The sequence below is a fragment of the Aegilops tauschii genome, chromosome 3 (assembly GCF_002575655.3).
Source record: "Aegilops tauschii subsp. strangulata cultivar AL8/78 chromosome 3, Aet v6.0, whole genome shotgun sequence".
NCBI lineage: Eukaryota > Viridiplantae > Streptophyta > Magnoliopsida > Poales > Poaceae > Aegilops > Aegilops tauschii.
In genome coordinates this window covers 606,590,322-606,602,107 of record NC_053037.3, presented here as the reverse complement: position 1 = coordinate 606,602,107, position 11,786 = coordinate 606,590,322, and positions in this window count along the sequence as shown.

Below are 11,786 nucleotides of genomic sequence, written 5' to 3'. Positions count from 1 at the left end.
GGATTTCACCGAGTCGGGCGGGAAGCTTGCGCGGGAACTTGCGATGTTGCACGGGAACGGGCTCACCGACGATTCATTGGCGCCACCGTTTGGCCAAAAGAACACCCCCGCGCGCTGCGCAAACTTGCGCTGTAAGCCGTCTGCGGCAGCGGGGTGACAAGACGTGCGAGAGAAGGACGAAAGGCCACGTACACACACGGTTAATAAAAAAACATTTGCGATTTAATTACGTACTATACCCCCGTCCTGGTTTATAAGTATGATTTCACTAATAAAAAATGAATGCATGTCGCCGAAGATTATATAGTTGGATTCGTATTTGAACACAGTTTCAAATTATATAATTTTTATAACATGCATTAACATTTTGTGGATTATATTTGAGGGCAAAGCATGGAACATAATATAAAGGGACCATTGAGTAGACGGAGGTGGTAGCACACGGCCGCTCTCTACGCAGCGACGCAACTGTCGGCCGGCTTGTAGGCGACCATTTCCTGCGTGTTCAACTGCTCTATGCGTGTGGTTGCTTGCGGTTTAGGCGGCCGCGGAGCGCTCTGCTTGCGTCCCGCCGCGCGCGCTCTGCTCTCGCGTCCCTCCGGGTGCTCTGCCCTCGTTCCTCCACGCGCGCTGCTAGTGTTTTGGGCCGGTGCACGATCACGCATGTTCGTGTGCATGCGGTTGCGCCGGGCGCGGCGCAACGATGCAGTTAGCCGCTGCAAAAACTGCATGCGGACGCGCAGAGAATTCAGGCCGCCTGGCTGCCATTTATTCCTGTGGCCATTTACCTTATATCTGTCGCGTCACACGACACAATAAGCACACCCACGACGACACATACAGAGAGGACATCCAGCGGTTCCAATGGCGCTCCCCGTGGCTCCAATGGCGCTCCCAGCGGCCGACGACGACAACGGCGGGCAGTTCACCACGCATCACGTAGTGGACACCCACGTGAGGGGGAACGCCCTCTCGGTTGTGTACACGAACGATCCGGTCTCGGTGGAGAGCTCCATCCAAACTATGGAGCAGTTCCTTGCCGAGGACAAGTACCGAGTGGTTGGGTTCGACCTCGAGTACACCATGGGTCGTGCCGAGCACGATCAGAAGGTTGTCGTCGCCCAGTTGTGCGTGCGACATGACGTCCTCGTCTACCACTACCACCTTGCCACTAGGCCTTGCGAGCGTTTCTCCAGGTTTATCAATAGCTCCGACTACAGTTTCGCTAGTGTGGACACCACCAACAATCTAAAAGCGCTCAAGGTTTCGGGCTTGAAATGCTCGAATCTTGTCAACATCCAGTACCACTACAAGGCCTGGGGAGCGACAACAATAAACTGAACTCCCTGGTTGACCTCGCCTCGGCCATCATCGACCCATACTACGCGAAGACGAAGGAAGAGAGCAAGAAGGACAAGAACGCCTGGCACAGTGTTTGCCATGAGAGACTGGATGAAGAACACGTCAAGTACGCGGCCAAGGACGCGTACACAAGCCACGAGATGTATAGGCGGATCGTTGACATGAGGAACTGTCTTCTTCCTGCCCTAGACGAGGGATCGAGCCACATAGCAGTGGCGGGAGCGTCATAAGAAGTAGATGACTAGACGATCGTTTCTCCTACTTTAGAATGCATGCAATTGTTGATTGAGGTGTGTGCGAATGATCGGTATAGTCACTTATGTAATTGAATGTTTATTTCAGTTACATATATATACATGTTATTCTACTGTTGACAGAGCAAATCACACGGCTTATTAGTAGCAATCGTTTGTATTATTATTGGTCTTCGCACACATTTCTGATTACGGACCCGTTTGCCGCGTATCACACACATCTTGTTCAGTTAAACCGTTTGCATTGTGTTGCCTAATCACGCACAGTTCATCATAGTGAACCGTATGTTGTATATCACACACGCCTTCATCTGGCTGCCCGTTTATTTTGTTCCTTCTCATCCCAAATAGTTAATTGAACTGAATCGTATGCCCTGCATCGCACACACAACTAAAATCTGAACCATCTTTGATACATCCGTCGTCGCAAACGTTTTGCACCTTTTTTGACGGTTTTTTTACACCACCGTTTGCGATTATGGCATCGCACACAGTTTCGTCGAAGGGTCTCTGATCGTAGTGCCGCGTTTGGACCATCCTGCAGTAGTGCGTACTATCTCACCGAATGCGAGATATAGTCACGACGATAAATCTCAGCCTATCCCACCTCGGACCAAATCCTAGCCTCACTTCACTCGACCACTCTACTTCTCGTCCTCTCTCCTCCCTAGCATCTTCCCTCGCAACCATGGCAGGATCAGGCAGCGGCTCCTCCTTTAAAGCTGACCCTGATGATGGGGACACCCTCAACGTGGAGTCGAACGAGGAGTTGGCCATCCATGTGGCCCTCCGCGAGTCCTGGATAGATAGGGGCGGAATCTCTAGCTACGCCCTCCCCGGTGGCCCACCGGGACTCCTCCAACTCCGTGCCTGATGGCGCCGGTTTGTCGCGGTCCACACCTGTCCCAGTTGCTCGGTGGGGCTCTTGAAGCTCCGGGATGTGACCTTCAACCCTTGCTCCTCTCGGCTGGCGTTGAGTGTTGGTCTCGGCACCTCCAAGCCCACGATTGTGACTCCCCAGATCAAAGGCGCGGGCAGATTATGCCGTGAGGTAGGCGACTCTGGTTGGATCTAGCCGCTCTATTTGCGGCTCTTGCAGATCCGCACTGGTCCCTGCGCCGTTCCTTGACCACGACCGAGATGGATGCCTGCCGCCACCGCCACAAAAATGTGAAAGCATTGGGGCTCGCCCTCCAGGAGTCTGAGTGCCTCGTGAAGGAGAAAGCGGCGGTCACTGCCAAAGGCCAAAGAAAGTTACCTCGCCAAGGAGCAGGCATGCGTCGCCTGACGTCTGGCCAAGCTCAACTCCTCACCTGGCACCTTCGCAACTTCGATGGACCTCTAGATGCCAACGCATATGGCGACTTCGACGCATACTATCGTTGCTTCGTCGACGACAAGTGGAAGAGCAAGCGAGGAAGTGGTGCAATTTATCCTTGTCTACTTGTATCTTGCATGTCCTAGTCGTAAATTATCTATGTTTTGAACTTGCTTGCTCGGTTGTATGATGAACTTGCTAAGTCCGGTCGCTATGTTATGTGAAATTTATATACGTTATGTTGATCTACGTTGCATGGGATTGTATGAAAGTTTGGGGGTCGGATATGAAAGGACAACTACGAACATGCACGAATAAGAGGCAAGCTGACGCGATATATCCATGGACGCACCTGCAAACACATAGGATGTCAGGTTTGCTCAGTCCCGTTGGAGATGCTCTACAAGCAACTCTAGGAGTCACAGTATTGACAGCCTTCATAATGTGTATGGAGCGTGTTCCATAAATATTATGGAGGCTGCCGAGGCTACGCGCAAGTACAGAATTCAATTTCCTTTGTTTGGAAGTGACCCCGCAGGAGGGGATGCTTTGGCTGCTTCCACTACTGTGATCATGCGTTACCGGATGTGTTGTGCACCCTTGATGCCGGAGAAGGCCACAACTTTGTAGCCCTCCGTGAGTGCGCCATCCTTTTTGGCCAAGGCGGTCCTCGTCATGCGGGGCAAGGTAGCAGTGCGTGATCGCTAGGCGCTCCGAGTGGACGCTAATTCATCCTTATGGATTGTGTCCTCCTCGGCCCACTTGGAGTAGCCACACGCCCTCTCCCAGAGCATTCTCTTGGTGTGGCCATCGTAGGTAACGTCGGGAAAGGGTTTGTGAGGAGGGCTAGGCTGCTGCGACATGGCCGATGAGAGGTGAGTGTGGCAGTGGCAGGGAAGGAAGAAGATAGGCGAGGAGTGGCGCCGACGAAGCGGGAAGGAATATGCGCGAGGAGTGGCTCTGTCGAGGGGGTTGGCTCGGTTTATATAATATGAATGGGCATACTCTGACGGGAAATGAGACTGGATTTTGTGCAAGCGAGTGTGAAATGGGTGTGAAACGCGGTAGGGACCATTAATGGGCGCTCTTCCCAATGGAAAACTGGTTGCGCCATTGGTAGGAGTGGAAGCGGCAGTCATATGAACGGCTGCGCCGTTGCAAGGCTAGGCATGGGAGGAAGAGACGGGCTGGAATTTCCTCCTGCACAAACGGTTGGGTTTGGAGGCCACCCCATATCAACACCCCTAGCCTCCAAACATGGAGGACCGCGAACTCGATTTGGAGTGTCCTCCAAAAATTATGCAGACCGAGGACGATATGGTGACTCTGCTAGACAACCCTTTTCTGGTCGTGATCGTCATACTCTTACGGGGACTATTATGACGATCCAGATGATATGGAGCATCTGCTAGAGTTGCTCTAAGCGTAGTGAAGAGGGATATGAGGAATAAAGTGAGTGGCTCAAGAGAGAGTGGTTGGGGTGGGACTAGAGGTGGGAAGGGGACGTGAGCAAAAACAAACCGGTAAGCTTGTTGTCCTAAACACCCTTCATTCACTTACAAGAAGAAAAAGGCAAGTTAATCAATATTTTAAAATGTTAATAGGGCATGCATAGTTGAAAAAAAATCTATTCATGTCTAAGAAAAGAAAGTCCACATTCATTATTGTCATCATTGAGTGAAGTTTTCTATTGTCTCATTTTATGCAAGGACTGGCAAAAATCTATTTTAGGCCCATAATAGCCAAGTGCCGAAGATTATGAGTACCCTATGTGTTTGTCATCCAATTTTATGGTCTTTATGAGCCTGAACATCATAGCGATGATATAAGACTGAAGATAATCAAGCACTAACACTAATTATAACCATGAGTAGGGTTTTGGTGTGTTTGTGTTTTGACAAATTTGGAAAGGATTCCTCATCAAGAAGGTCAAACAAAAAATTCAAGCATCATAGATGAAATGTGAAATGTATACACCAAAGGGCGGCAAGTTTGGCTTAGAGGCAGCTGTTTGGAAACATTCATCGAGAGGAAGAGTAACGGGAGGCATGGGGTAAGAACTAGAACACTAGTAGAAAACTGGGCTTTGGTCACAGGGCAATATTCACATTAGTCCCGGTTCAGTCACGAACCGGGACTAATGTGAGCATTGGTCCCGGTTCATGCCCAGGGGCCTGCCGGGCCTCGTGGGGGCATTGGTCCCGGTTTGTCCGGCCCCTTTGGTCCCGGTTGGTGGGACAAACCGGGACCAATGGGCCACGCTCCTGGCCCACCACCCTTTAGTCCTGGTTCGTACCACAAACCGGGACTAAAGGGCTGGTCCTAGTTGCGGCCAGTGTTTAGTCCCACCTCGCCAACCGAAGGGTGCTCACACCAGTTTATAAGCCCCTCCCTCTCTTCTTTGTTGAGCTCCTCTTAAAGTGAAAATAGATGCCCTTATACAGGAAATTTGACCTAAATTCACAGTAAATTTCATAGAAATTTATTATGAATTTAGGTTGAATTTCCTCTATAAGCGCATCTGTGTTCATTTTTTATAGTAAATAAAATAAATAAACCTTAATAAAATAAATAAAAATAAATAAACCTTAATAAATTAAATAAAAAAAGCAGCAGTAAAATAAATAAAAATAGCAGCAGTAAAGTAAATAAAAATAAAATAATTAAAGTAAAATACATAAGTAATTAGAAATAAAATAAATAAGTTTTTTGTTGTAAGTAGAAACAAAACAAAACAAATAAAGCAAAAGAGAAAACAAAAAACAGAGAAAAAAATTATGCCACCTACTGGGCCTCCACGGCGTGAATACGACTTGAAACCCGTCCGTGGGCCAGGATTCAGGCCCGCAGAAGGAGGCCCCACAGGCAAAGAGAACGGTTAGGCCCGAAAGCCTGCAGTTGAGAGGAGCTAGAGAGGGTGGGCGCAGCAGCGCTTATAAACCACTCTCGAGCCCTCTCAACTAGCGAGGTGGGACTAAACTTTTGACGCGGGGCAGCACAAGGCCTTTGGTCCCGGTTGGTGCCACCAACCGGTACTAAAGGGGCATTGGTCCCGGTTCGTGGCACCAACCGGGACCAAAGGCCTTTAGTCCCGGTTGGTGCCACGAACCGGGACCAAAGAGTTCCCTATATATACCCCATCGCCACAGCAGAGCCTCTCCACAGTGCTCTATTTTTTCTGGCCGGCGAGGGGAGGGCATTTGGGTGCTCTAGCTCACCTCCTATGCACATGAGGTGTTCGATGAAATGTCTGAGCCACACTAGTTAATCTTTCTCCTCTCGAAACTAGACCTCCGAGCTCCATTTTCCCGGAGATTTGTCTAGGTTTAGCGGTCCGTCACGTCCCGTCCCCGTCTTCACCGCCGTCGATCGCCCGCGCCGATCTCGTCGCCAGCACCACCGTGGTGAGCCTCTTGTTCTTATCTTCTTTCTGAAAGGAAAACAATTCTTACTTTAGATAGTTACTTGTCTAATTTTGTTACTTTTATTATTCCTTCTTATTACATAGTGCGATGGTTTTGGTATCTGCCCCCGTCGGCCCTCATCCTGTCTATGATTCGGATGTGGTATATATTATGTTTTTATAAATATTTGGTTCATTTATTGTTTATGACAAATATACCGACCAACGTGACATAGATTTTATTTATCTAGGAGGTGGTTGAACCGGAAATTCTAACCGACCCTATTGTCGAGAGGTTAAATTTAGTTGAAGAAGAAAACAATTACTTGAAGGAAAAAAAATTGAGGAGGAGAAGATGATATTGGAGTTGCATGTTGCGGATGTCGTCGATGATCACAAGATCAAGATGGATGCAATGCGAAAGTCAAAAGGAGAAGCTGAAGTTCGATCGCATGTTAGAGGATCACAAAAAAGGGTTGTACCCCAATTGCGAAGATGGCAACACAAAGCTCGGTACCGTACTGGAATTGCTGCAGTGGAAGGCAGAGAATGCTGTGCCTGACAAAGGATTTGAGAAGCTATTGAAAATATTGAAGAAGAAGCTTCCAAAGGATAACGAATTGCCCGACAGTACATACGCAGCAAAGAAGGTCGTATGCCCTCTAGGATTGGAGGTGCAGAAGATACATGCATGCCCTAATGACTGCATCCTCTACCGCGGTGCGTACAAGGATCTGAACGCATGCCCGGTATGCGGTGCATTGCGGTATAAGATCAGGCGAGATGACCCTGGTGATGTTGACAGCGAGCCCCCCAGGAAGAGGGTTCCTACGAAGGTGATGTGGTATGCTCCTATAATACCACGGTTGAAACATCTGTTCAGAAACGAAGAGCATGCCAAGTTGATGCGATGGCACAGTGAGGACCGTAAGAAAGACGGGAAGTTGAGAGCACCCGCTGACGGGTCGCAGTGGAGAAAAGTCGAGAGAAAGTACTGGGCTGAGTTTGCAGCTGACCCAAGGAATGTATGGTTTGGTTTAAGCGCGGATGGCATTAATCCTTTCTGGGAGCAGAGCAGCAATCACAGCACCTGGCCCGTGACTCTATGTATGTATAACCTTCCTCCTTGGATGTGCATGAAGCGGAAGTTCATTATGATGCCAGTTCACATCCAAGGCCCTAAGCAACCCGGCAACGACATTGATGTGTACCTAAGGCCATTAGTTGAAGAACTTTTATAGCTGTGGAATGGAAATGGTGTACGTACGTGGGATGAGCACAAACAGGAGGAATTTAACCTACACGCGTTGCTGTTTGTAACCATCAACGATTGGCCCGCTCTCAGTAACCTTTCAGGACAGACAAACAAGGGATACCACGCATGCACGCACTGTTTAGATGACACTGAAAGTATATACTTGGACAAATGCAGGAAGAATGTGTACCTGGGCCATCGTCGATTTCTTCCGACCAACCATCAATGTCGAAAGAAAGGCAAGCATTTCAAAGGCGAGGCAGATCACCGGAAGAAGCCCGCCATGCGTACCGGTGATCACGTACTTGCTATGGTCAATGATTTACACGTAATCTTTGGAAAGGGTCCCGGTGGACTAGCTGTTCCGAATGACGCTGAGGGACACGCACCCATGTGGAAGAAGAAATCTATATTTTGGGACCTACCCTACTGGAAAGAGCTAGAGGTCCGCTCTTCAATCGATGTGATGCACGTGACGAAGAACCTTTGCGTGAACCTGCTAGGCTTCTTGGGCGTGTATGGGAAGACAAAAGATACACCTGAGGCACGGGAGGACCTGCAACGTTTGCACGAAAAAGACGGCATGCCTCCGAAGCAGTATGAAGGTCGTGCCAGCTACGCTCTTACGGAAGAAGAGAAAGAAATCTTCTTTGAATGCCTGCTCAGTATGAAGGTCCCGACTAGCTTCTCGTCGAATATAAAGGGAATAATAAATATGCCAGAGAAAAAGTTCTAGAACCTAAAGTCTCATGACCGCCACATGATTATGACGCAACTGCTTCCGGTTGCATTGAGGGGGCTTCTACCGGAAAACGTCCGATTAGCCATTGTGAAGCTATGTGCATTCCTCAATGCAATCTCTCAAAAGGTGATCGATCCAGAAATCATACCAAGGCTAAGGAGTGATGTGGCGCAATGTCTTGTCAGTTTCGAGCTGGTGTTCCCACCATCCTTCTTCAATATCATGACGCACGTCCTAGTTCATCTAGTCGACGAGATTGTCATTCTGGGGCCCGTATTTCTACACAATATGTTCCCCTTTGAGAGGTTCATGGGAGTCCTAAAGAAATATGTCCGTAACCGCGCTAGGCCAGAAGGAAGCATCTCCATGGGCCATCAAACAGAGGATGTCATTGGGTTTTGTGTTGACTTCATTCCTGGCCTTAAGAAGATAGGTCTCCCTAAATCGCGGTATGAGGGGAGACTGACTGGAAAAGGCACGCTTGGAGGGGACTCAATAATATGCAGGGACGGATATTCTTGGTCTCAAGCACACTACACAGTTCTACAGAACTCTACCTTGGTGACCCCGTATGTCGATGAGCACAAGAACAGTCTGCGCTCCAAACACCCGGAGCAGTGTGACGACTGGATTACATGTGAACACATCAGGACTTTCAGCAGTTGGTTGGAAACACGTCTCAGATGTGACACCACTGTTTGTGATGAGTTGTACTCGTTGTCCAGGGGACCATCTTCGACTGTATTGACTTACAAAGGATACGAGATAAATGGGAATACATTTTACACGATCGCCCAAGATCAAAAGAGCACCAACCAAAACAGCGGTGTCCGCTTTGATGCAGCAACCGAGAGGGGAAAGGACACATATTATGGTTACATAATAGACATATGGAAACTTGACTACGGACATGATTTTAAGGTCCCTTTGTTTAAGTGCAAACGGGTCAATCTGTCAGGAGGTAGGGTACAGGTAGACCCACAGTACGGAATGACAACAGTGGATCTGAACAATCTTGGGTACACTGATGAACCGTTCGTCCTAGCCAATGATGTGGCACAGGTTATCTATGTGAAGGACATGTCTACCAGACCGAGAAAAAGAAAAGATAAGGAAGCGAATACATCATACGATGAGCCAAAGCGCCGCATAGTTCTTTCAGGAAAAAGGGACATTGTGGGAGTGGAGGGCAAGACAGACATGTCTGAAGATTATGAAAAGTTTCATGAAATTCCTCCCTTCAAAGTCAAGGCTGACCCAAGCATCCTGATAAACGATGAAGATTATCCATGGTTACGGCGCAATAAGCAAATGACACAAGCGAAGAAAAAGTGAAGACTTTCTCCCGCAACTATTATGATGATACCATGCCAACTTTGTAACAGACGAGTATGATACCATTGTCCGTTTTGTACATGAAGTGCATCTAGTTTTTGCCGTAACCCTCTCAACTTTCTTGCACATGCTATGTGGATGAAATGATGATACCATGCCAACTTTCAACCTTTTCAGAGTTCATTTGAAATGCTTTTCAATTTTAGGATCTTATAGCTCAAAATAATTAGTAAATGCATGAAAAATAACAGGCCAAAAATTAAAAATTATGCCACCTACTGGGCCACCACGGCCTGAATACGATTAGAAACCCATCCATGGGCCAGGATTCAGGCCTGCAGAAGGCCCAGTAGGCCCACAGGCATGTACAGAGAGGTTAGGCCCGTAAGCCTGCTTTAGAGAGGAGCTCGACAGCTCAGGCGCACCGCACCTTATAAACAGGTGCGGCTCTCTCTCAGCTAGCGAGGTGGGACTAAACTCACCACCACGCCGCTGTGCAAGGCCATTGGTCCCGGTTGGTGGCACGAACCGGGACCAATTCCACCCTTTGGTCCCGGTTGGTGCCACGAACCGGTACTAATGAGGTTGTGGCCCCACGAGCACCTTTAGTACCGGTTCGTGGCACGAACCGGTACTACAGTTTCTTACTAAGCAGTTTTTTAGTCCCACCTCGCTAGCTGAGAGGCACTAGGAGCGGTTTATAAGCCCTGAGTGCAGAGACGATGAAGAAGAGGCGCAATGCTCACGTTGCTTAGCTTCAAGCCTTGAGGAATATGGTAGACTGCATGGAGCTATGTGCAGTGCAGTCTACACTATTCCGAAAGGCTTGAAGCAAATTAACGAGCATTGCGCCTCTTTTTTATTTTTAATAACTTATTACAACTCCGGACTTCTTGTGTTCCGACAAAATAAAATAAACTTTAATAAAATTTATGAAACTAAAATTAACAAAGTATTTTCTGTTCAAAACATTATAAGAAACCTCTAGTATTATTGAAAATAAAATCATATAAAATTGGTGCAACTAAAATTATCGAAGTATTTTCTGTTCAAAATCATTAAAAGCAAAAAGAATTTTCATAAGGAACTTTTTTTGATAGAAACTTTAATAGCAAAAAGAATTATCATAAAGTAAAATAAATAAGTAATTAGAAACAAAATAAAATAAAATAAATAAGTTTTTTGTTGTAAGTAGAAACAAAACAAAATAAATAAAGCAAAAAAGAAAACAAAAAAACTAAATACAGCAAAAAGAATTTTCATAAAGAACTTTTTTTGATAGAAACTTTAATAGCAAAAAGAATTATCATAAAGTAAAATAAATAAGTAATTAGAAACAAAATAAAATAAAATAAATAAGTTTTTTGTTGTAAGTAGAAACAAAACAAAATAAATAAAGCAAAAAAGAAAACTAAAAAACTAAAAACAGCAAAAAAATTGTTGGGGCGTTGTCCGATGGGCCCTCCAACCCTCGGGTTTGCAAATACAGGCCCAGAAGGGCTAGAGGGCTCAACGTGCAGCGCGCCAAAGTTAGGCCCAGAAGCCTGCTATAGAGAGGAGTTCGAGACAGCAGCCGCAGCGGGGCTTATAAACCACTCCGAGCCCTTCTCAACTAGCGAGGTGGGACTAAACTTTTGGCCGCGACGCGGGCAGCAAGAGGCCTTTGGTCCCGGTTGGTGGCACCAACCGGGACTAAAGGGGTGCATTGGTACCGGTTCGTGGCACCAACCGGGACCAAAGGCCGCCGCTTCCCACCCTTTAGTCCCGATTGGTGCCACGAACCGGGACTAAAGTCTTTGCTATATAAGTTCACACTTAGGAAATTTTCAGAGTTACCTAGCAGTTGCCGCCCCGACGACGCCGACGCCGCCCGCCGCCCCGACGCCGCCCCCGCCGTCGCCGTCGCCGTCGCCCGTGCCCGTCGTCGCTGTCGCCATTGCCCGCGCCCTCGCCGTCAGCCGCGCCCCTGCCCTGACGCGCGCCGCCCCGGCCCGTCCCCGTCGTCGCCGTCGCCCTGCCCCGCCCTTCACCGCCGACGCCTCTGCCCCTACCCCGACCACGCCGCCGTCGCCTCTGCCCCTTCCCCGACGTGCCGCCGTCGCCTTGGTCAGGGCCGG